General features: G+C 39.0%; 2 pseudogenes; one reads left to right on the top strand and one right to left on the bottom strand.

Annotated features, from left to right (window-relative positions):
* Positions 1–1,811: 1,811 nt before the first annotated feature.
* Positions 1,812–22,296, bottom strand: LOC103953185 (annotated as a pseudogene).
* A 1,784-nt stretch (positions 22,297–24,080) lies between these two features.
* On the top strand, positions 24,081–26,755 carry LOC103939995 (annotated as a pseudogene).
* The last annotated feature ends 596 nt before the right edge of the window (positions 26,756–27,351 follow it).

Below are 27,351 nucleotides of genomic sequence, written 5' to 3'. Positions count from 1 at the left end.
TTAACGAGGTAGTGGGGATTAAAACTCTTATTAATTGATTGTGAATTGAAACTTACTTTCAATTCTCCCTTTAATATAGATTAGTGATTGCTAATCTTTAGGGCTTTCACAAGCCATGAGTGACACCTAAATTGTATTCATGTGCTATGGTCATAAACTCTTAATCATATCATAAAGTAGTCCCCTTCAAAGGTTTGAAGGTTAGCTGACAAACCCCGACCGCAATAACACAAGTTACTAGGCTGTGGTGTGCTGGCTGTCACTAAATTAACTATATGACCCCATCGGGAGATGACGCCACAAGCCAACTCAATGATGAAAGCCATAGCAAGATATTTATGATTTGCAAGAATTTGAACAAAGTGTTCATTATTAATAAAATCTAAAGTTGCTACAAAGTTCACTTGTCAACCGCCCCACTTGGATACACAAAATCATGGGATTCAATCTTGTTATTATCACATCACATCAGAACAACTAGTTTCACTCACAACAGTAAACACATAAAAGTGTAGTGTTGTGCATAATCAAAAGTACAATCATGCAATTATTACAGTACTGATAAAATTGTAGTAAATGAACCAGCACCCTAAGTCTAGAGGATGAAAGCCTCACTGACAAGCCCACTCATCACCACCAGTGTTCTCCTTATTCTCGCTATGTCCTGAGGGGTTGACAAAACAGAATGTGAGTGCACCAGTTTGTCTCGTCAAAATCATTTGAAAATAATAACCTTGATTTGAAATCACATATATAGTAAAAACAACATACATAATAATCCTATAATAATGGCAATGAAGATCAATTCAATCTTGCTTGTCATATCAAAGAAAGTAAATCAATCACAAGTAATATAATGTATAGGAAGTAGGTGGAATGACGTCTAATCAAGCATCTACTAGCAAATTCTAGCCTTTACTAGAATAAAAAATGTGTTAAAATAACCCCACAACCATAGCTAGCAATACAATATGTATGCATGTGGTGAAAATAAATCACCAATGATCTCAAGATATCACTTAAGTTAAATAAGTTGTAAGCCTCATCAAAGAGAATGCTAATAATATTCATCAACATATAAATAGATAACATAAAACATTTAGTTTTTCGAAGGGGTTCACTCACAGGTAAGCAGAGCGTCCTTCGTCAATAAGCTCATTGCCTATACTAACACACACCGACCCGGAATGTCCACTAGGACTCCGAATTGAGCTATGCTGGCTGACACCTAGTGACAAAGCCATAAAGTGTGATAATGCATAAACTATGAATAAAGTTAAAACCTAAAAGTGCCTCACTAAACGAGTGCACGATGAGCGGTTATGGACCCATTCACACGTGATACAAAGCATAAGTAAAGTACAGCAAAATAGAAATAATGATTATACCATCATAAGAAGCCACCTGTACTGAGAAGTGCCACGAATCCTCGTAGATATGAAAACTTTGCTACTAAAACCTGGAGGGCGCAGAACATAAAATGAGACTGGGCGAAAACAAGCTCTTCAAAACCATTACACTTAACAAAAGTAATAACCCTTCGCCATAAAAACTTGAATAATTTCTCAGAAAATAGAATACATACTGATATCGAAACTATACTCGGAATAGCAAAATCCACATGTATGTCATGCCCAACATCTCAACATAATGAAATAAGTAAACCAGGTGAAATAATTCCATGGAAGTAATATGTTAACCGGATCCACCTATTGTGGCTTGTACGACTGAACCTATAGCTCATCCAATATCCAAGTAATATGTCAGCCAGATCCATCTCTTGTGGCATGTACAGCTGATCCCATAGCTCATCACATATCCAAGTAATATGTTAGCCGGATCCACCTCTTGTGGCCCATACAGTTAAACCCAGAACTCATCACATATCCCTGCACACGAGTTGAAACCACCTCAGTGGTCTGTACAACAGGACTGGGTGTAAAAAAGTACGCTCAAGTGCTACGATCACATGAAGACTGTACGAATAATTGTGGGTCACCTACGAGTTGGAACCACCTATAGTGGTTTGTACGACAAGACTGTGCACCTACCTTGGATCCAAGGTGAGCGTAAGGTGCGGGAGGTAAACATCACGTGAAGGACTATGCCCTGGCCACGGGTGGGAGCACTAACACTGGGGTGTAGGTTTATGAGCTTAACTGCATCTATTATAACATATACGACTCATGGGCAACCTGTACAACAGTGTCGGAGTTGCCTATTATTGCAACTTGTACGACAAGGTCGGAGTTGCCTAAAACATACATGTAGTCATGCCATAACTCCATCATTTCCACTAATACCATAAACTCACCTGAACTTACCTGGGTGTCCTCTGTTCACCTTTGCACTTCAAAGCGTTCACAATAATTATGTGCAGGTATATACATATGGATATACCATGATGCCATCTAATACTCAACCATGTCATAGCATTTTCAAGTATATACATATACATAATATGGCATAAAATGCATAAACTGTAAGGCCCTACTCCCGAACTATTATTTTTGGGAATAATTATCGGTGATAAGCCCAACTAGACACTAGTTTAATTAACTACCATTACTTACGTTTCCTTACTTCAATATCTTGATTCTTCACACATTAATTTATGACCAACATTTAACCACCAAAACATAAGGTTAAATCTCACATTTCAACCAATGTCCCTCACATTGTTCAATTCCCCAAACAAGGCTATTTTCTCAATTATTTAGTCTCATTTATTGTATGGTTGCATCTAACGTCTCATTAGATTGCCTACGTACCCTAAACAGGGATCAAGCCATTCGTAGTTCGCAGTAGTACTTCAAAGCATTCACAGTAATTATATGTAGGTAATATGCATAAGTCAACTTAAAACGTTTGTGGAATTATCAATCATGTGTATATATACGATAGAAAGGAAAAGACCCACTCACCTAAGGTTTGTGCTACGACTCCCTAGCACTAATATCGAGACATCACGAACCAACGTCACCTAGAACAATTATCAAATCAAATCTCGGAGTTCTTACCAATAGAATACATAAATTTACATAAAACACATCCCTACGTAATTCAGTTCGGAAGATCTGCATCATTGATTTATGATCCGTTACTTGCAAGGATCCACATTATGTTCCTAGAACAACGTCCTAATGTTTAATTACAATCCAACGGTCGGATCTCCGCCAATTGCCAAAACCAAGTGGCGGTCAACATTTTATTTTATGAACTTACAAATCCAATTCGAGAAGATCCGTACGTCGGATTCCCAATCCATAAGTTTCTATGATCCTCAAATATTACGTACTACAATATATTCAAGTTTGCTGACAATCCAACGGTCGGATCATCGATTCACACTTTTACCAAATAACGTAACATAGAGAATTTATGTTCCAACCATCAACCTATCTCATAAAATTACCAAGACTGAACTCAAGACATCTAATTTAGCCTAAGAATGACATCGACGACCCCCTGGCCACGCGCTGCCATGGGTGGCGGTCGGCCGCTAGGACTCGCCGGAAAATCCAACTATTTCCAAAAATTACCAAATTTTACAGAATTGTAGGTCTCAATGAGAAGAGTAAACTTTATACCTGTGGCCAAGTCTAATTTGGTCGGGAAACACCTGAAATTACCCATGAACCGCCAGAACCCTAGAATTGGTTGTAATTCAATTCGACCTCCAAACTTGCTCCGACGCCTCCACCACTTCTTGGGCTTTGTTCCTGGGTTCTAGGGGAGTGTTTTGGTAGTGCTAATTGGAGGAAAACGTTTCACAATTGGTGGATTTCGAGCAAGGTTCACTGCGGCACCCACGGGTGTTTCTTCACCAAACTACAATCAAATTCCTTTTGTTTTTGGGTGGAATAGGAAGAGGGGAGGTTGTGGAAGTAATTTGCAAGTGATGGATAGGTGAAAATGTCCTAAAAATTGGTGGAAGTTAGCCGGAATTTCTCTGGTTCGAAACCGGGTTGGGTGTGTGGTGCACTAGTCCGATTTGGGTGCTCCTCACCCTCTCCTTTCTCTCCTTGTTCTTCCCCCGATTGGCCATCCTTCTTCCTCTCTCCTCTCCCGATTCGCCACCATCTCCCCTCCTTTTTCCTCCTAAAACTCCCCCTCCTTTCTCTTCCTGCCATTCGACAGTTTCTAAATATATATATATATATTTTTTTTTTTCTTCACAAAATAACCTCAAACTCATATAATAATACTTATGAAAATATATATAATAAATGGAAATCCTTAGAAACGTAGTTTTCAGATTTGTAGCTCCGTAAAACTTCAACCGTAGCTCCAAATTCACTTCCTCTTGCGTCTATGTGTTTGTATCACTAGATACTACGCAAATATGCTAAAAGAATAAGTCGTATGTCTCACCAAACGTTGGTCAACGAAAGTCAATACCCTCACCTCTAGAGCATTTTCATAAAATAATGCTTTTAAACTTTGTAAAAACATAAAATTAGGGACGGGTCATCACATATACTCTTTTTATCCTCAAGTAAGCCTGTGAATTAAGTATAAAGTTCAGTTAAGCTTTAATTGACGCTTAATGAAAAATCGTCCAAAAACTACCATTTAGGTAAAGAATTTGCACAAACAGAAGGTGTCATATGATTCACAACACCGAAAAACCTAGGCTTAGGCCTCATGCATGTGCCGCCACGAGCTAGGGAAAGATGCGCCGCCGTCGTCATCGTACTCACCGCTTCGCACTCGTCGTCCTCAGTGAGAGTGTGAAGAGTTAATGGAATTTACATATTCCATCAGCAGATTTCGTTATCTCTAAAGAAACTGTCGCCGCCTTCGTCAAAACAAACGGCATCGCTGTTCACCGGTGCCGGATTCTGCAGAAAACCCAAAGCACGACCAAGTTTAGTTCTAGGTCCAAATTCGTTAATTTTTAACCCAAAACATGATTAAAAATCATCCCAGAGGATTAGGAACTCACCTAAAACTGGTTTAGGAGAAAGAGAGATCGAATCCACCTCGGATTGGACGGTTTTTGCTTGGAAAATGTCGTCGGAAACTATAGAGAGAAACAAGAAGCATGCATGCCTTAAGACAAAGGTTTCTACATGAATTTTGTCAGAAAAGCCTCAGAAATAATCTTCGAGAACTCTCCCAGATGCACTGCAGCAGGTTTTGGGAAGAGTGGACCTTGAACTCGCTGGAGTTCATCCTCCCCTTGCCGGAGACCGGAAACGGAGACAAGAATGCATGCATGGGTTAGAGTTGGATTAGTGAACCCAAAACCCTCTCATATTCATAAATGTCAAGGTAAAGGGAGATTAGAAGCACTGCAGACCCATCGCCAATTTCAAACTCAACGGCGATTGCCAAAATTCGTTGCCGGGCATAGACATTCATGCACAGATGAAATACAGGGGTTAGGACCCTCAAATTTAAGTTCGAATCAACATAAATGTGGGGTGTTAATAACACAACGCTAAAATAAATGTTTGGTGACAAAATAGGTACCCAGAAACGGTGGCTAAGGGCATGAACAGCTTCTTTAGCAACCAAAAACCATTTGAAGGTCGTCATAAAAAGTATTTAGCGACCAAAACCATTTTTATTTTTATCTCTTTTTGTAAAATTTATTTTTAAAATTTTGATGAGCACATGCATAGCTTGTGTACAATTGCTAGTATAAAGAGAAAAAAAATTGTGTAGATACAATTGAGGAAACGTGTACTATCCGAGTGCTCAACAAAACACACTTTGTGTATTTTGGCGGCCCCAGCCGAGCTCACTAATCCCACCCCCTTTGTGAGAGCAGCCGTACCGAAGATTCTCTCATTGACCCGAGTAGTAAGTTAACACAAGGGAAATTCAGTACGTTCCCTCAACAAAATAAAAACTTTGTTTGATGTGTTGTATATGTGGAAAGCAATATGACAGTGAAAACAAATCACCAAAGTTGATCGTCTTCAAGTGATCAACTTTCGCAGTTGATTAAGGAATCTGATGAAAACATGTTTATTTTTTCTCTATTTGGGTAAGTAATCTATAGGAATCTGATTCTCCTTATGCCGTTGCCGGAAACTATGTATCTATCTAATCCACTTGGATGTTGAACATTTATGATACACAAACTTACAGTTTCATCAGGAACAACTGCATATCTCTCCGACAGTGACACCCAAGTTTTCCCTGTTCAACAGAAGCCGAACAAAAACACAAAGTCCAAAGCTATCAATAATAGGAGAATTTCAAGTGAGGATGATGCGACACTCAAGGGAGGGAGTAACATTCAAAGACTATAATCCTTGGAACATTCCTTCAGTCCAAAATGTTTGTACATCACCAATTTTGAGATTCCATAAACGAATTTTATTTTTGTAGACACAGAAAAGAGCAATCTTATTGAGAGTGCACCAGTTACATAGAATTCCAAGAAACAAATAACAGCCTTAATTAAGCTAAATGCGTATTACCAGTCCTATATTAACGACAAGATTAACAAGCTAAATGCGTATAATTGGTCAAGAATCTATATTTCATGATTTCATAAACCAACTTTGAATGCTATATGTGGTGCTTCAGAAACCTATAAGTACCATGTATTGTTGCTTTACTAATGTTCCCAAGAGCTTAAACTCGTTCAACGAAGAGTAAATATTATCCCAAATTCTAACATATATTAAACAGATATGTGGTGTAGGAACATACAAACGAATAAATGTAAATTACCGATCAACAGATTCCCCATGCCCAAGCTGTCCATTTGTACCTCTCCCCCAGGAGAACACATTTTGTCTTTCAGAAACAGCGTGTCTCTATCCACAAATATTTGAACTACTTTCTGCCAATGCAAGATGTATCATTATCAAAAAAAATCTCCCAGATAGTGTCAAAAGAAGATAATGTCCATCAAACTGAATATTACAGAAATCAGAATGAACCTGCTCATGAGGAAATTTAACTTGCACAGGAGAACGGTGATCGATGTTGTCACCAACTCCAACTTGTCCAAACTGTACTCGGAATACATAAAAAGGAAACTAACGAACCAGAAGGGAAATGAGGATCAGGACTTGCTAATAAGATGAAGTGAAAGAAAAGTAAAAGCTTTAAAGGGAAAGGAAAAGAAAAAGTATTCATGAACCAGGAAAAATTATTTAAAGGTGAAATTAAGGGAACAGAAACCAGCAACCTTATTCCAACCCCAGCCATAGAGTATTCCGTCAGATGTGAGTGCCATGGTATGCCCCCAACCGCTGGCTGTCTGTTAAGATACAAGCCGAAAAAGGTTTTAAACACAAAGGACTACAAATAAACAGTTGCATCTATCATATGCAAGCAAATATCTATCCAACGTCAATTACTCTTAACAATGCTTCATATGTCCATTTACATGAGTCAGTGCATAATCTAGCAGAGGAAATATATTACCCAAAATGAATTCAATGAAATTAATACACATTCAGAATTATGTGCAAACAGACACACACACACACACACACACACACACAAAGTCTACTGCTTTACTCTTTGTATTCTTCTTTAGGTAGCAAGGAACAAGAGGTGGGCAGTGGTTGTGGAACCTAAACGTTGTGACCCTCCTCTCCTGCAGTTGCACCAGGGACAGATACAGCTTGAGATGCATGTGTTGGGCACTATTGCGGAGTGGTCAGGTCCCCAAACATCCTAAAAGAAGGGGCTCCTGTCTGGATGTAGAGTTTATTTGGTTGTATCATTAACTTTTTTGAAAGAAACTGCTCAATCATCTATACAAGTCGTAGTAATGGGTTTAGATATGTTCTATCAGTTAATGATAAATCTAAAACAAGAAGGTTGTTGATTAGTGTCATGCTCGATCCTACCAAAAAGATGAAGATCAATAAGAGAATAATATTTGGCAATGAGCCCAATAGCCTATTTCCTATAAGGAGCTTGGAAATGTTTCGATTTTCTTATTTATAAAAGGTTCATAATGTTGAATGGCATGTTCAGATCTCTTGATCTGAAACCAACACAGGGTATCCTGCTAGATTGTGATACAAACCACAAAGAAGTCTCATGAAGGCATATCTTTAATGAAGATGTTAGCCGAACCAGCTGCGAAGTATCTTCTTGTGGGAAATGGACTAAATGGTTTATACTTCCCGTCAGTAGCTCATAGACCCATCGACCTTCAAAAACCAAAAATGAAATTGAATATCTTCTACAGCAGAACTGACACCTCTTTACTAAATACCTATTTTTGGAGAAACTAGAATATAGAAGAATTGTTTACTTTTACAGCAGCATCCTGCAGATTTAACTTTCACCTATTCAACTCTTGCTGCCCAAACCATTTCATTACTCTGCATTATATATTTGTTCAGTAAGCTCCATGCAGTGTGATCAAATAATACAGATCAACATAGATGATAAAATTACGTCCTGCTTTCTAATGAGTTGTCTCAAATCTGCGATTGGGCAAAGATGTCGGCTCAATTGAGTACATGTCCATGCCAACCAGTCTGAAAAAAAATGTCCTCAAGGCAATCGGACTCGTTTGAATGCGCTAGAATTCATCGCTGGACATATTTTCGAGCAGGTTTTTTGTTTATTCCTTAAAGTATAATGGGATAGCTTTTAGTAATACTGGATTTGTTATGTTAGATTGACTATTAGACAATTATTGGACCCTCTATACCATACGAGACAACCACAGATGCCAAAAAGGAATAAGAAAACAATTCTATCAAGCTAACATATGACAAGGCAGGAAACTTAACTCAAAACTATACCAAAGTTGCTTATATCTTATGCAAATCAAAAAAGAATTATATTAGAGCCTAAAAGCTAAGAGATCACCTCACGAATAAATTTGTCACTCAAAGCTTCTAGCTTGTGAGGAACAAGGTGATCCTCAAAATTCCCATGTCCAAGTTGACAGTATTTGCTCCAACCATATGTGTACAAGCGACCCGATGAGGAAACAGATATTGTGTGCCTCCACCCACACGCAACCATAACCATCTTCCCACTCTGCATTTTTTGAAGTAACAAATTGATCTTTTATGCAATCGATAATAGGACATTTGCTAATATTAACTTTATAATATAAGAATCTAGCATAAAAAAAACACCTATGGTTTGATGAGAGGATTTTTACATGTCGCTTCATTAGAGTTTAGTCAAAGAAATACTGAATAGAAGCCTCCAACTACAACCTGTGAGAGGAGAGAGGGAATAAGGATGACGGATGTCATTGAGAGAGGAGAAAATGTATGTGACCTAAAAAGCTGTGAGATTACTATCCTCCCTCATTTCTATTTTCCCCACCCTCAAATTCCCTTTCTCTTGAGTGTTTCCCCTTGTTAACTAGAAAGGGAAACTAAAAACCAAAAACCTAAACATTCGATAATGGTCCCGTTAGGAGTCCAATCAAAGCACGTGAAAACGAAACTTTGTATGTGGTTTGACTACTTGCCTGCACCTACATCAACACTCAAGGCTCAATCTATAGCACTGATAGGAGCATTTTTATGCGACTTAATTGGCTTGTTCTCATGCATTTATGTTGTTTTTCCTTAGTTAGTTTAGTGTTTAAAGTCATTTTCGTGCAATTTCAGGTTTTAGTGTCAAAGTATGCAAAAAGAAGCAATTTGGAGCATTCTAGAGCATTTTTGGGCCAAGATTGGATAGTGCAAGCATGGAGGCATGAGGATGGACGAATTTGAAGGCTTGAATTCAGTTAGGGAGCTGCAAGGGGGCCTAAAAACCTTATTTCTAGAAGGCTTTATCTATTCACACATGGTGCCTAATTTCTGTATTGGAAGAACAAGCCGTCCTAGCTTGTCACTAGCCGTCCTACCTTGTCTCCTAGCCGTCCTAGCTTGCCCCTAGCCATCCTACCTTGTCTCCTAGCCGTCCTACCTTGTCTCCCAGCCGTCCTAGCTTGTCTCCTAGCCGTCCTAGCTTGTCACTAGCCGTCCTACCTTGTCTCCTAGCCGTCCTACCTTGTCTCCTAGCCGTCCTATCTTGTCTCCTACCTTGTCCAAGCCGTCCTACCTTGTCCAAACTACACACATATATCCTTTAAGTGTTTCATGTATAGAATTTCTGGTACAAAACCTTTTGGTTTCAACTAAGTTCTAAACCTTTCCTAGCCCTATAAATAAGGCTTTGCAGCAAGGCACTAAGGGGATCACTCATTCACCCAATTTTCGTCCATTCATCTAGCCACACCACTCTACACATCCTAAAATCCTAGAAACACAATTCCAACCAAACACTACACCTTGCCGTGCCTATCCTCCATCCAATTCCATAATCCCTGATCCTAAAACACATCCCAACCATCCCATCCACCTTTGTGCCGTAGCAAGGAGAAAGAAGGAAGGACTCTTGGATGCTCAAGCTTCGTCGTTGGTGCATTCTAGGTGTAATTCGTTTTATGATTTCAATGTTTAATTTATTTTCCTTTCATTTTGCTATGAACATGAGTGGCTAAACCCCTATTGGTTATGGGTGATTTCGAAGCCATAACTATGTGTGCAAGATGATTTGATAAATTCCAGTTAAGAGTTCTTGAATCGTGAATGCAATTGGCTTAACTGTGCGAGTAATAACATATTTGTGTTTGTTAATTAGGGGTCGACACTTAATTGGCTTGCATGAATATGATGCTAGAATATAAGTTTGTTTCACATAATTGTCACACACTTATATTCACAAGTAGTGAAGGTTGCTAGTCACAATCGCGTTAAGTGCAATTCCTAGCATAAGTGTCATGATGTCATAGTCACAAGTACTTTGTCAATGCTTATAGTTTTCATTGAACGTAATGATCTTTGATTGTATCTTTATTATGATGTCATGTAAGGAACTTTTGAAGAATGTTTTGGGTTGTTGTATGATGTCATCCAATTCAATAACACAAGGAAAACTTGAGAATTAACTAGTGATGTCACGGTTAATTTGGGGCATTGTCATTCATAATTCTATGAAGGAATAACTGGAAATCGAGTCATTTGCATACTTGTCATGTGTGGAGAAAGAACCCCTAACTAGTCCATCATCCATTAAAAACCCCAAAAACGTTTCAAAATCAGTTTTACTTTGCAATCTGTTTTCTCAACTTTAATTTCGTCCAAATCAAATCCCCCTTTACTTTGAAGTCTCAATTTAGTTAGAAATTGTTTTGGTTCATGTTTTTAAGTGTTTTGAGTCAAGTTTTCCACCAATTTCGTCCAAATTAGTGTAGGTGCTCAAAACTGCCCAGAAAGTGGTTTTTAGGCAGTTTTGAGTCTTCTAGTTGCTGTTTTGAGTTTTTGTTTTGTTTTAGTGTTTTAACTTTGGTTTTTCATTCTTTGAGTCCAAATTAGTGTTTTTAACTTTGTTTTGGAGTTCTTAGGTCAGTTTTCAAGAGTTTAGCAATCCCTCCTAATCCCCGGTTTTGAACGATCCCTACTTACATACTTTGCTACAATTGTCAGAAGAGGGTTTAATTTGTGTGCTTAATATATTTCGCATCAAATTTTTGGCGCCGTTGCCGGGGATTAGCAACTTTGCTAATCCCTTGTATTGTTTTTGTTTCATTTATTTCACTTTGTTTCTGATTTTGTTTTAGTTTCTGACCTATTTTTGTTTCTTGTTTTTTAGGTACTAGTGCATGACGCGGAGTTCTCAAACTGTGCATGCACATATCTTAGACTTTAACGACGATTTTGAACGTGATTTGAGAAGAAAGAGGAGGCATCCCGAACGTAGTGAACCTAGTTCAAGTTCAGAGGTCGAATCTAAGTTTGAAGAAGTGGAAGAAGAAGTTATGGCAGCGGACAATCGGACCATTAAAGAGCTTTCGGCCTCAGGATTGGCCAATGCCGCACCATTATGCATTCAATACCCCGCGGCTGCCCAAGGCAAGACCGATGAATTCGAGTTGAAGTCAAGCTTGTTGCACCACATTCCTAAATACCATGGGCTTTCCATGGAAGATCCAAACAAGCATCTTAAAGAGTTTGAAGTAGTTTGTTCAAGCATGACTCCCGTCAATGTTGACGGAAGTATTTTGAAGATGAAAGCTTTTCCGTTCTCTTTAATGGATAAAGCTAAGGATTGGTTATACGAGTTGGCTCTTGGCACTGTCACTTCATGGGAGAGTATTAAAAGAGCGTTTTTGGAGAAGTTTTTCCCAACTTCTCGCATCATTCTTCTTCGTAAAAAAATAAGTGGAATTCAACAAGATGAAGGTGAGTCTTTTCCTGCATACTATGAACGTTTTAAATCACTTGTTGCTTCTTGTCCACAGCATCAGATGAAGGAGGAGCTACTTTTGCAATACTTCTACGAGGGCCTCCTACCATTAGAACGTCAAATGCTCGATGCCTCGGCAGGTGGAGCATTAGTGGACAAAACACCTATGGCTGCCAAGACCTTGATTTCTAATCGAGCGTTGAACGCTCAACAATACGAAGGAGTAGGCCAAAGAGGACCCCCACGGCAACATGTTCATGAGGTAAGTTCTACTTCCGACATTAATTCACAATTGGCTAATCTTACTTCTATTGTGTCTCAGTTGGCCGAGGGCATGAAGATGCAAGGACCAATTGTATGTGGCGTATGTTCTATGCATGGACATGCCTCTGAAAAATGTCCACAGTTGATTGAAAATGGTGGATGGGAAAGCGCCAATGCAATTGGGTTTCAAGGCCAAAACCAACCAAGGAACGATCCTTATTCCAACACATATAATCCCGGTTGGAGAGACCACCCAAATTTCAAATGGAGGGAGCCCCAACAATCTCAAAACCAAGGAGGCTTTAGGCAACAACCCCCTGGGTTCTTTCCCAAAACCTACGGCCCACCCCAAAATCAAGCCCAATCCGGCCCAAGTGCCTCAGGTACGTCTCTTGACAATGATGCACTTCTTAAGATACTAACTAAGTTGTCTAATGGGCAGGACGATCAAGCTAAGGCTATGCAAAACCAAGACAAAAGGGTGGAACAATTGGAGAAACAAATGGGACAAATTGCCGAGTTTATGGGGCAGTTTCGTGAACAAGGAAAGCTCCCTAGTTCCACCGTTCCAAATCCAAAGGGAGGTTTCGAAAGTGCAAAGGCCATAACCTTGAGAATTGGAAAAGAGATTGGGGCAGATCCTACACCATCACAATCAGGTCCCAAAGGTGATGAAAACTTGCAAATTGAAGAGGAAGAATCAAGCAAACCCACGGCAAAGGTGGGAGAGTCTTTGCCACAAGTTCCTAGTGCCCCAAAACTGTCTAATTCGGTTTCTACTAATGCTTTTCCTTCGAATGCTCCTTTTCCTAGTAGGTTTATGCAAACAAGGAAGGAAGAAGCTGAAAAGGACATCCTTGAGACATTTAGGAAAGTTCAAGTGAACATACCCTTGTTGGATGCAATCAAGCAAGTCCCTAGATACGCCAAGTTTTTGAAGGAGTTGTGCACCACTAGGAAGAGGATGTCGACCAAGGAAGTGGTAAAAGTAGGTGAGAATGTGTCCGCCATCTTGCAACGCAAACTACCTCCCAAATGCAAAGATCCGGGTAGTTTCACCATTCCTTGTGTCATAGGTAACACTAGATTTGAATCTGCCATGCTTGACTTAGGTGCCTCTATAAATGTTATGCCATATTCCATATATGCATCTATGAACCTAGGAGCATTGAAAAAGGATGGTGTTATCATACAATTGGCCGATAGATCTAATGCCTATCCAAAGGGAGTTTTGGAAGATGTTTTGGTGCAGGTTAATCATTTGATCTTTCCGGCGGATTTCTATATCCTTGAGATGGATGAATCGGATCATGCACCCTCGCTGCCCATTCTACTTGGAAGGCCATTCATGAAAACGGCCCGGACTAAGATTGACGTGTTTAATGGAACTTTGTCCATGGAATTTGATGGGGAAGTTGTTAATTTCAATCTTTCCGATTCTATTAAGTATCCTAGTGAAGATCATTCATGTTTCTCTATTGATACTGTTGACTCTTTGGCGCAGGGATACCTTGAAGATTTGAATGATGATATGCTTGAAAAAGTCATTACAAGTGGTGTAGAAGTCAAAACCAAGGGAGCAACATCCATGCAACCCCACGACACAAATACACTATCCTATGCCGTGCATCCTAGTGAGGATTTTCTTGAAGTAGTTGCTGCCCTTGAGTCATCACCAATACATGATGGTAAGTTTCCTAACAAAGAGTCCATTCCCATTTTGACTAACAAGTTGCTTCCATCCATAATTTAGGCCCCTATCCTTGAACTCAAACCTTTGCCAAGCCATTTGAAGTACATTTTCTTGGGAGAAAATGAGACACTGCCTGCCATCATATCATCATCCCTCACGGCACAAGAGGAAGAAAAACTCATGCATGTGTTGAAGGAGTACAAATCTGCCCTAGGATGGACATTGGCCGATATCAAAGGTATAAGCCCCACAACTTGTATGCATCACATATTTCTTGAGGAGGGGACCAAACCAACTAGAGAGGCTCAACGCCGTCTTAACCCTCCAATGATGGAAGTTGTGAAAAAGGAGATAATCAAACTTCTTGATTGTGGAGTCATTTATCCTATCTCCGATAGTCGTTGGGTTTCACCTATCCAATGTGTGCCTAAGAAATCCGGAGTGACGGTTGTGGAGAATGCCGAGAATGAGCTTGTACCCATGAGAATCCAAACCGGTTGGCGTGTATGCATCGATTATAGGAAGATAAATGCCACCACAAGGAAGGACCACTTCCCATTGCCGTTCCTAGATCAAATGTTGGAAAGGTTAGCGGGTCATTCTTTTTATTGCTTTCTTGATGGATATTCAGGTTATAATCAAATTGTCATTGCCCCGGATGATCAAGAAAAGACCACTTTTACTTGTCCCTTTGGAACATTTGCATATCGACGCATGCCATTTGGTTTGTGCAATGCCCCTGCCACGTTTCAAAGGTGTATGGTAAGCATATTTTCTGATTATGTTGAAAGGATTATTGAGATATTCATGGATGACTTTAGTGTTTTTGGTGATTCTTTTGATAAATGCTTGGATAATCTCACTTTAATCTTGAAACGTTGTGTTGAAACAAACCTTGTTTTAAATTGGGAAAAATGCCATTTTATGGTTAAACAAGGTATTGTTTTGGGTCATATAATCTCTGAAAAAGGAATTGAAGTTGATAAGTCTAAAGTAGATCTTGTACGCTACTTACCCTCTCCTACTTCGGTTAGAGAGGTTCGTTCTTTTCTTGGTCATGCAGGATTCTATAGACGATTTATCAAAGACTTTTCCAAGATTGCACAACCCCTATGCCGCCTCCTCCAAAAAGATGTGTCTTTTGAGTTCAATGAGGCATGCGAGAAGTCATTCAAGCATCTCAAAGAGCTCCTAACCACGGCACCCATCATAACTCCCCCGGATTGGTCCATTCCATTTGAATTGATGTGTGATGCCTCGGATTATGCACTTGGGGCTGTTTTGGGTCAAAGGAAAAATAAACAGTCACATGTTATTTATTATGCTTCCCGCACTTTAAATGATGCTCAATTGAATTATTCTACAACCGAAAAAGAACTCTTGGCGGTTGTATTTGCTTTAGATAAGTTTAGATCATATCTTATTGGCACTAAAGTAATTGTTTTCACTGACCATGCAGCCTTGAAGTATCTTTTCACCAAAAAGGAGGCCAAACCAAGGCTCATTCGTTGGATGCTCCTACTTCAAGAGTTCGATATTGAAATTAGGGACAAGAAAGGTTGTGAAAACGTGGTGGCTGACCACTTGAGTAGATTGGTGCGTGAAGAAGAGTCCCTCCCCATTTCTGAGACGTTTCCGGATGAACAACTTCTGTCCATTGAGGTAAGTACCCCTTGGTATGCCGATTTGGTCAATTTCTTGGTGACTAAGCAAGTTCCTAATACCCTAAGCAAGGTCCAACGTGATAAATTGATACATGATGCAAGATTTTATGTGTGGGATGATCCATATCTATGGAAATATTGCCCAGATCAGATTATTAGAAGATGTGTGCCAACTTCTGATTTTAACTCAATTCTAGCATTTTGTCATTCTTATGCATGTGGAGGCCATTTTGGTACCCAAAGGACAGCTCGTAAAGTGTTAGAATCTGGTTTTTATTGGCCTACATTGTTCAAAGATGCTAGAATGTTTTGCTTAACATGTGATAGATGTCAAAGAACAGGTTCTATTGGTGCAAAAGACCAAATGCCGCAAACACCCATCTTCAATGTTGAAATCTTTGATGTTTGGGGTATTGATTTCATGGGTCCTTTTCCTTCTTCATTTGGTTTCACTTATATTTTGCTTGCGGTTGATTATGTTTCTAAATGGGTAGAAGCAAAAGCTACCCGTACTAACGATTCTAGAGTGGTTTCAGATTTCATCAAGACTAACATTTTCTCTAGATTTGGGATGCCGCGGGTATTTATAAGTGATGGAGGTTCACATTTCTGCAATAGGACCATTGAGGCACTCTTCAAGAAGTACAATGTCAAGCATAAGGTTTCAACACCTTATCACCCACAAACAAGTGGCCAAGCCGAAGTATCAAATAGAGAGGTCAAGCAAATCTTGGAGAAGACCGTGGGGCCTAACCGGAAGGATTGGAGCATGCGTTTAGACGATGCACTATGGGCATATCGCACTGCCTACAAAACACCCCTAGGGATGTCTCCATTTCGGCTAGTTTATGGAAAACCTTGTCACTTACCCGTGGAGCTAGAGCATAAGGCACATTGGGCCATCAAAACGTTCAATTTGGACTTAGATGCTGCTGGAATGCATCGGAAGCTCCAATTGAATGAGCTTAAGGAACTAAGGAATGAAGCCTACGAGAATGCCCGCATTTACAAGGAAAAGACGAAGGCGTTTCATGACAAGATGATTAGGGGCAAAACCTTCACAATTGGGCAGAAAGTTTTACTTTTTAATTCTCGTTTACGTTTATTTCCTGGAAAGTTACGTTCTAAATGGATTGGACCTTTTGTTGTTACTAATGTTTTTCCACATGGTGCAGTTCAAGTCCAAAGCTTAAGGAATGGGGTGGAATTCAAGGTCAACGGACATAGATTGAAGCCATACTATGAGAATGCCGTGGGGCAGGTTGTGGAGGAGATCTCACTCCATGCCGTGGGCACCAATGGTGCCTGAACGTGTTCTTCGTCCGGCTGCAAGACGTTAAAGAAAGCGCTACTTGGGAGGCAACCCATGCCATTCAACAAAGGAAGACCTAGAAAGCACTCCAATTCCAGATTTGCGTTCCTAAACCCTTCTCTTTGTTGATTCTTTCTAATCTGCCTATTTAGTTGTTTTACTTGTTGTTTGTGTGTTTCTTTGTGTGATTCTATGCTTAAAACATTGAGGACAATGTTTGATTTAAGTGTGGGGGGGTAACTAAGTGTTTTTCATGCAAATTCGTGGGATTTTATCACCCATTATTTCAAAACTTGTTCCTTGCTGTTTTTAAGTGTTTTTAAGCAGTTTTGGTGTGTTTTAGTATGTTTTGAAGTAAAAATCCGAAAATCAAAGAAAAATTTGAAAAATTTGTTTTTAAAAAAAAAAACCCAAAAAAGAGTTGTTTTTGTGTGTGTGTTTGTGTCTTAAGGTACCTTCCAACACAATGATGAGGATTTGGTTTTTAAATACATGGCTGTTAAAGAGAGTGATTAACATGGATGAAAGTTTGATTTACTCTATGTTTATGCTTGGTTGTGGTTATAACTTATGAATTCACATGCAATCATAAAAGAAAAAAATCAGTTTTTGTAACATGCTTGAAGGAAGGAACTCAAATTAACGCTACAACCTTGTGAGACTTGAGCCTAAACGTTTATTTGGAGAGTTAAAATCTGTGCATTCTTTGTTTTCTAAAATCGTTGCATGATCTCATTATTCTTTGCTTGGTTGCTACTTAGAAGGCGTTTCATCATTTAGTTCCAAACACTAGAAGTCATGCCCATTTCATTCAAAGCATGGTATTGATTAGCATAACACATATTCAAGATGAAGTTGTGTAGTGACCACCACTTTAGCCAAAAAGCCGTGTGCCCTACTCCATTATATGTTTAGGTGTTAACCCCATTGAGCCTTGTTTAGCCTTTTCTTTGTTAACCCACATTACCCTCACCTAGCCTAGATTAGGACTATCCATACCCTCGTTCTTAAAGTATAGTAAGCATGATTCAAATGGAATTCCTTTATGGCAGAAACCAAGTGTGGGGGAAGTTTTTATTTTGAGAATTATGAGCCATAAGCACGGGTAGAAAGAAAAGAAAAGAAAAATTCGTGAAAAAAGAAAAGAAAAAAAAAATGAAAAAAAAAAAAGTATGAAAAGAGTTGAACAACATGAGAAAAAGAATTCCAAGGTGTTGTTTGTTGAAGAAAGGGTCCAAAAAGTTGAATTCGGCCCCAAGAAGTTGTTTAAAGTCTTCCCCTTGTGTTTTTAAGTTAATTTCTGCAAACTAAGTGAATTCTAAGTCTTAATTTCATTAATTTGCTTACTAATGCTTGAAGAACGTTTGTTTTCCCTATCCTTTCTTTGTTAACCAATACCCCAAGCCCCGTTGCAACCCTTAAACTTCTATCTTGAGTGTTATGTGTTTCAATTTGTTGAGTTTGAATTTGGTATGAGCATATGGTGTCACTGGTTCTCGCATCTAAGTAGTAGCATTCCATTCATGAGATCATATCTAAACATGCCTATTAACTCCTGAAATTGCGTTCTTTGTGATACATATATGTGAGCATTCGTTTTTATATCTACATCAATTCTCTCACATATAACTAGTATAGGGTGTGTAGTTAGAAAATCTGAGTGAAAATAGAGTGCAAATCTATTAAGGATTGAGGGAATTCTCTAAGGCATGTTACTACATTCAAAACATTGTTTTAATTGGTTAATTGTGAACTAGTAAGTAGTGACTATGATTAAGCATGTGCTTAAATGTTAAATTGACTCAAATATGTGGGAATGATAATCTTTAACATGTCATGTGCATTGGAAATCCCTGAGGCAAACGTTGGAAGGTTTAGATTATGTTTGTTTGTTTTGTCTTGTTTTATTTCTTTGTTTTGCTCGAGGACTAGCAAAAGCTAAGTGTGGGGGAATTTGATAGGAGCATTTTTATGCGACTTAATTGGCTTGTTCTCATGCATTTATGTTGTTTTTCCTTAGTTAGTTTAGTGTTTAAAGTCATTTTCGTGCAATTTCAGGTTTTAGTGTCAAAGTATGCAAAAAGAAGCAATTTGGAGCATTCTAGAGCATTTTTGGGCCAAGATTGGATAGTGCAAGCATGGAGGCATGAGGATGGACGAATTTGAAGGCTTGAATTCAGTTAGGGAGCTGCAAGGGGGCCTAAAAACCTTATTTCTAGAAGGCTTTATCTATTCACACATGGTGCCTAATTTCTGTATTGGAAGAACAAGCCGTCCTAGCTTGTCACTAGCCGTCCTACCTTGTCTCCTAGCCGTCCTAGCTTGCCCCTAGCCATCCTACCTTGTCTCCTAGCCGTCCTACCTTGTCTCCCAGCCGTCCTAGCTTGTCTCCTAGCCGTCCTAGCTTGTCACTAGCCGTCCTACCTTGTCTCCTAGCCGTCCTACCTTGTCTCCTAGCCGTCCTATCTTGTCTCCTACCTTGTCCAAGCCGTCCTACCTTGTCCAAACTACACACATATATCCTTTAAGTGTTTCATGTATAGAATTTCTGGTACAAAACCTTTTGGTTTCAACTAAGTTCTAAACCTTTCCTAGCCCTATAAATAAGGCTTTGCAGCAAGGCACTAAGGGGATCACTCATTCACCCAATTTTCGTCCATTCATCTAGCCACACCACTCTACACATCCTAAAATCCTAGAAACACAATTCCAACCAAACACTACACCTTGCCGTGCCTATCCTCCATCCAATTCCATAATCCCTGATCCTAAAACACATCCCAACCATCCCATCCACCTTTGTGCCGTAGCAAGGAGAAAGAAGGAAGGACTCTTGGATGCTCAAGCTTCGTCGTTGGTGCATTCTAGGTGTAATTCGTTTTATGATTTCAATGTTTAATTTATTTTCCTTTCATTTTGCTATGAACATGAGTGGCTAAACCCCTATTGGTTATGGGTGATTTCGAAGCCATAACTATGTGTGCAAGATGATTTGATAAATTCCAGTTAAGAGTTCTTGAATCGTGAATGCAATTGGCTTAACTGTGCGAGTAATAACATATTTGTGTTTGTTAATTAGGGGTCGACACTTAATTGGCTTGCATGAATATGATGCTAGAATATAAGTTTGTTTCACATAATTGTCACACACTTATATTCACAAGTAGTGAAGGTTGCTAGTCACAATCGCGTTAAGTGCAATTCCTAGCATAAGTGTCATGATGTCATAGTCACAAGTACTTTGTCAATGCTTATAGTTTTCATTGAACGTAATGATCTTTGATTGTATCTTTATTATGATGTCATGTAAGGAACTTTTGAAGAATGTTTTGGGTTGTTGTATGATGTCATCCAATTCAATAACACAAGGAAAACTTGAGAATTAACTAGTGATGTCACGGTTAATTTGGGGCATTGTCATTCATAATTCTATGAAGGAATAACTGGAAATCGAGTCATTTGCATACTTGTCATGTGTGGAGAAAGAACCCCTAACTAGTCCATCATCCATTAAAAACCCCAAAAACGTTTCAAAATCAGTTTTACTTTGCAATCTGTTTTCTCAACTTTAATTTCGTCCAAATCAAATCCCCCTTTACTTTGAAGTCTCAATTTAGTTAGAAATTGTTTTGGTTCATGTTTTTAAGTGTTTTGAGTCAAGTTTTCCACCAATTTCGTCCAAATTAGTGTAGGTGCTCAAAACTGCCCAGAAAGTGGTTTTTAGGCAGTTTTGAGTCTTCTAGTTGCTGTTTTGAGTTTTTGTTTTGTTTTAGTGTTTTAACTTTGGTTTTTCATTCTTTGAGTCCAAATTAGTGTTTTTAACTTTGTTTTGGAGTTCTTAGGTCAGTTTTCAAGAGTTTAGCAATCCCTCCTAATCCCCGGTTTTGAACGATCCCTACTTACATACTTTGCTACAATTGTCAGAAGAGGGTTTAATTTGTGTGCTTAATATATTTCGCATCAAGCACTCCTCTAAATCAAATTAAAGTTTTACAAGTTCAAGCTAAACCTTTACAATACTAAAGCTGCAAACAGTTTAGTTCTAGTTCGTGTGGATTTCAGCAGAGAGAAAACGGAGAAATGGCCAACCAAAGGAAGTTCACCGATTGCCTGCCACCTCATATAAGTTATAGGCTCAAGCATATCTTTTGGTCACTCTATTGTAGCATAAATTCAAAATAAACCCTCAATGTTGTGTACTTTTTGATAAGCAAATCCTTTTAAGAATAGAGTAGAGTACAGTGATCGGGTATATTCTAAGGCATGTTGTCACCTTCCAAAACAAGATATCCAGTTGAAATCTGCCTGGAACAATACTCACTAATGACTCCATCCCAAATCATATAGCTTTCCAGTTAAAGGGGCAACTCACGTTTCTGTTGCCTATAAAAGCAGAGCCTGCTTTGACAATTCTAAACAACAACCCACATCCGTTAGATGGAGCCCTAGCACGGATGCTGAAGCACCACATTATCTCTCTTCCAATGCCTAGTCTCTAATCCTTTACAAACCTCCCCGGCTACTTTCAAGACAAAGCCACTTTGAAAGATTCAACTCTCTTCTGTAATTTCAACTTAGTACAGATGCAGAAAGAAAGGAAAACAATCTAATGAACCTATGCATATTCTAGATGTACCTTAAGGTCATAAACTATATTACAATACTCCAAGGTATGGCTTACCGTCAGATTTCTAACAGTACCATCCAATATTCTGTTAGTTACTGTCGCATGATGGGCACAAGACTCACTTTTGACAAATATTTGACTACTCACCAACTTGCCCAACCCCCAAATCTCCAAATTCCCTCTTTTTCTTCCCTTCATTTTTGCCCTAATTTTAGACAGCATAAGCCATACTTAGAGATGTTGGGGGTTCAAGGGGCAGAACGGAAGTTTACCCTTCTGTTAACAATATTTGGTTTCAGATTACATTTACTTAATACCATGAATGATGGCTAAAATCAAAATAAAGTAAACAGCACCAGATCTTAAGACTTACATTAGCCATAGAAACCTTCTCCGGAACCAAGCGATCATTCCTATCACCTAGGCCCAAGTTTCCATATCGGCCCCAGCCCCAGCCCCATCCATAGAGCGACCCATCTTCTGTGACAGCTGCAGTATGTTCAGCACCAGCACCAAGCATTTTGACAGCTATTCCCTGCAACATGATACAAAAAAAACTCGTTGCATAACCATTTCATGGATGTAGGCAAAAAACAATAGTTTGTAGGAAAGATAATATAAACCTAAGATTTTAACAATAAGCCAGTCTATGAGGCATTGATGATCAGCCTAAGATTTTGTTAACATTTCAAAGTGAAAAAAAATAATAAAAAATCGCAAGTCTAAAGTGATTTCCAACTAATTTCAGTTAACAAATAACGGATACGTGACATAGGATGACAAAAGGGATGCCAATCAAAAGTTGCAAATGACATCCGGCATATCCCTTGAGAAGAAACTAATGAAGCAACATGCTGGATGGATCCGGTTATGAAATATCTTGAAGGATGAATGGAGCCGAACTAAGAACAGTGCTGCCGTTATGTATCACCAACTTCGAAACAAAACAAGTTGATTCTCTCGGCCGTTATGTATCAGCAACATGCTGGATGGATCCGGTTATTAAAAGCATCCCACAAAAATCATTGCATTTTTTGACAAGTCAGTTGATTCTCTCCGCCAGCAGTTGAGAGTTGAGATGAGAGACAAAAGAGGGTAGTTTTCAGGTAAAAATAAACCAGTTACTTCTTACAAGTCAGAGACAGGGAAAATGCCAAAACTTTACAACAAGAATAGCAAGAACAAAGCCATATCCCACTATGTGGGGTTAGCTGTATGAATACTAGAACGCCATTGCGCTCAGTTTTGTGTCATGTCTTTCTTTAGATCCAAGTAGTCCAAGTCTTTTCTTAAGAGTCTCTTTCCTAATTTTTCTAAGTCTTCCTACATCCCTTTGGCCCTGAGCCTCTATCTCGTAATCGCATCTTATAACCGAAGCGTCTTTACGTCTTTGTTTCACATGTTCAAACCACCTTAACTGGTTTTCTCTTACTTATCTTCAATTTCGGCTACTCCTAATTTACCTTGGATATCCATGTTCTTAGTCTTGTCCTTTCTCGTGTTCCCACACATCCCAAAAAGCATTCTTATCTCCGCTACACTCATTCTGTGTACGTGTTGATGCTTCAACCCCCCCTTCCCCCCAACATTCCATGCCATAGCTTTAACCCAACTAAAATGTTACACATCGTTAACCGAAAAAATATCAACTAATCAAGCTGAATCATAATAATCGAACACAAATTCCAACCATTCAATGCAGGCCAATTGGATGGCTTGATTTAAGATAGTAGAGAAATTGTTGATTAGCTTAACTCCTACCTATGATAATATAGTGTATGTGATGGAAGGAACAAAAAAAATTAGTGAAATAGATCCCACTGAGGTAGCAGCTACACTCAAAGGATTTGAACAAAGGTTGATTAGACATTCTGAGGATAATGAGGTGTCTGAAAGGGCTTTCAGTGATCTTGGCTTGCGAAGGAAAATTTGGCTCACATGCTGGGGGATATAAAGGGAAGAAACCTTGGAAGAACAAGGAGAATAAAATGTTTGTGAAAGTGAGAAGAACAATGTTGTTGTAAAAAGCACTGGGAGTAAGGAGAGTTGCAGGATATGTGGTAATCTGCACTTTGGAGAACGTTGGTTCAAGGGCAAACCAAAATGCCATAAGTGTTTGGACATATTGCCAAGGACTGCAGAAGTAAAGCAATATAGCAAGTGCATTATGCCAAGGAAGTTGAAGAAGCCTTCGTGTTTTTATTCTGGAATTCAGCATCAATGATCACGAATGAACATGTATGGTTTACTGACAGTGGTTTGCAATCACATGACCTCTCATTAGTTGTTGCTGATTAATGTGGAAGAAATGTGTCAACAAGGATCAAAATGGGAAATGGTCAAATTGTGCAAGCTACTGCAAAAGGAACTCTGGTAATTGAAACTAGGAATGGTACTAGACACATTAAGGAGGTGATGTTGGTGCTACTTAGCCCTAAAAAGTATGAAGGCTCGCGCGAAACCCGGCGTTAACACTCCAAAATTTGGAAATGCTAACCACAGTTTCAATAGTAACAGGAAAAAAGTCCTACTCTACATATATATATATATATATATATATATGTATGTATGTATATTTATGTGGAGAGGGATTGGAAAAGAAATTAAGTAGAAGAAATACATGGTGATTTAGGAGTAATTAAGGAGCTTGCTCAAGCATGTGAAATTTGCTATTGCAATAGTGACATGGGCCATCATTTTAGCTTTAGAATTCAGGTAGGGGTTTCTTAAGAAACTTATCATCATTGGGGTACTTGTCTTGTTTAGGCTTTGTGAAATATATGTTATACTTGGTATGTTTATAACTGATATAATTGTTTATATTAGAACTTTGACATATTATTGTCAAGATTCTAAAAGACACTAGGCGCTAGTCAGGCGGCGGCCTAGGCCTTAGTGTTCAAACGGACCAGATGAATTTAAGTAAATTTATTATATATCGTATATATAAATGCTTATTTATACGTAAAAAGGGGGAAATACCCAAAAATAGGATATTTTCCTAACTTTGAAACATAAATAAGACAAACCGACCATGCATACATTATGCATAAAACTGAAATTATTAAAATACCCACATATATTTAGTAAAACTTCACAGGTGATGAGGTCATTTTAGGGTTAGAAAGGAGGGACGTCGACAGAGAGAAAGTCTGGATTTTTAGGTTGAGCTAAAATCTGTGAGCAATGTCCAGGAGGAATCGAACCTGCTTCTGAGCAAGCAATTTGAGGAGCACCAGAAGGATCCTAAGAAGCCCGCCAAGGCCTCGCCGGAGAAATCGCGGCATGCGAATGAAGGTGGTAATGGGTGCGCGTGGACCACCGATGGGCTGTCGTTAGGGTACGGAAGCATGATGGGTGAGCCTATGGGTCCGGCTCAGTGGGACTCTAGCCTCCTTGCGATCAGTTCTGTAGCAGCGATCTTGAAGTTTGTGAGTTTAACTTTTTTCATTTGATTTTCTTGAATAAACAGTTTGGAATTGTGCAATGTTCGGATGTCTGTGTTCTATTGTGCCCTCAGTAGCTTTGATGTCTTTGATTTTCGATAAGAGATTGATCCAGTTTCCATTGTGCATTTAAATTATGTTAAATTAGCTAAATTTAAATCTCGTTGTGGTAGCTTGTAAGCTCGATCCGGGCTCGCAATTGTTTGATGTCAATCTCCAGCAGCGCACAAGTCGTGTCATTAACTCGCTTTCAGCTGGGCTAGAAGTTTGGTCTCCATCCCTTGACTCGCTCAAGGACACCAGGAAGTGGTGTCAATGTGATTCTAGAATGCAAGAAGGATATATGGAAACAGTAAACAAATGTTCTCTCTTGTGGAGGAATACTTTGAGAAGTCTTCAAATGTTGAACTTTTGTACTTCCCTCAAGCAATGTCTTGAGCGTGCGCTCAATAACCAGTTGATAATTCAAGCTGCAATTGGGCAGTTTGAGGAAAAAGTAGGGGCAGGGCAGATGAGAACGGATGTGCGAGAACCTTAAAAGAATTGAGGGCATTTAAAGCAGCTGGGGATCTTTTCACGGTTGAGTTCTTTGTACTGTTTCAGGCTGTTTATAAGAACCAGGCATCAATGTTTGAGAAACTGCAACTTCGTAAGAGAACTTGATAAGAAGTTGAAATCAGTGAAAGCTCGGAAGAGGGTGTCAAATGTTATTTTTGTTGCCACATTCGTCTCTGTATTGGTTTCTCTGTAGTGGCAGCTGCCATTGCTACACCACTACTTGTAACGGCCTTGGCAGGAGCATTGCCTGTTCCAATAGGTTTAGTTGGAAAATGGTGTAATATGCTTTGGAATAACTACAAGAGGGGACTGAAAGGACAGAGGGCAATAATCAGCTCAATGCAGATTGGAACGTTCACACAATGAAGGACCTGGACAACATCCGGGTGCTTGTTGACAAATTTGAAATTGGGATTGAATCGCTTTTGCACAATGCTGATTTTGCTATTAGAGAAGAGAGCGTAGCTGTGAAGCTAGGGATAGATGAGATCAAGAAAAAGCTTGATGTGTTTGTGGAAACCATTGATAATGTGAGCCAACATGCCGATAAGTGTAGCCGGAATATAAGGAAGGCAAGGACAATGATTTTGCAGAGAATAATTAGGCATCCCGACCAATGAAATACCCTTTCGGTATGTGTTTCTGATCACTGTTATCTTCCTGGTGGCCTACTAGTGAAACATATGCACCATGCTAAAGCTAACTCTTAACCTTGGGCCAAATGAATTCTATATGGCAATTCTTAAAGGCAAAAGGTAGAATTCATATTTTTTTTTTTTTTTTTCTTTCAGGTTGAAGGAGTTACATTGCTAAGCGGGTTATACTTTATGTGTTTCATATTTCAAAGAAAGCTTAAATCAAAAGGATTACTTACTGACTATCTCATAGTTGAGGGTACTAATTGCCTTCTTCCTTGAAAACCTTTTTTTTCCCCTGTTCTTTGCATTTGGAATTTAATTGCAAGTTGTTGGTGTAATGAAGCGTGCATTTATTAGTTAATCTTTTATAATCCAAATGTAAGTTTTTCCAAAAAATTTCTTCAAAAGTTGGTTTGTTAGATCCTTTATTTTGAAAAACATAAGCCAACGGCCAAATTGCCTCCTCCCATATAAATGGGTTATTGCCCCTTCCATGTTGGTTCGCCAAAAAATATTTCTGTAACTTTTCAAGCCACTGTGATTGCAATCACGACCCGGTAAATGCGCAATGTTTAGTGAGTCGTTTCATAATCATTCGAAAAAGATATATAACTGCTCATGTACACTGCATACTGTAAACATGCACATTGCAAGACAAATACCGATCCGCTTAGTATAAACACTGAAGTGTGAAACACAACCCTTTTGACTTGAACTGAGATAATTTACCCTTGACAAATCAAAATACCAGCATTTCATTAAACTATCGAGTTTAGGAATGTTATTTACATATCGAGTTTAGGAATGTTATCATATTCCATTTGTTAACTGAATGAAATAACAGCACAATACAGCCGAATTTTTTCAAGTTTGTGCACGCACGTATCTTAGAAATTACTTGCTTCTTCTTGGCTGGTTCCCAAGGTTAGTACGTGGTCCAGTCTCTCTGCCCTGGAT

The sequence above is a fragment of a genome, unplaced genomic scaffold (assembly GCF_019419815.1).
Source record: "Pyrus x bretschneideri cultivar Hongxiangsu unplaced genomic scaffold, Pyrus_bretschneideri_v1 Contig134, whole genome shotgun sequence".
In the NCBI taxonomy this organism is placed as follows: domain Eukaryota; kingdom Viridiplantae; phylum Streptophyta; class Magnoliopsida; order Rosales; family Rosaceae; genus Pyrus; species Pyrus x bretschneideri.
This window is presented reverse-complemented; position numbering and strand designations above follow the sequence as displayed.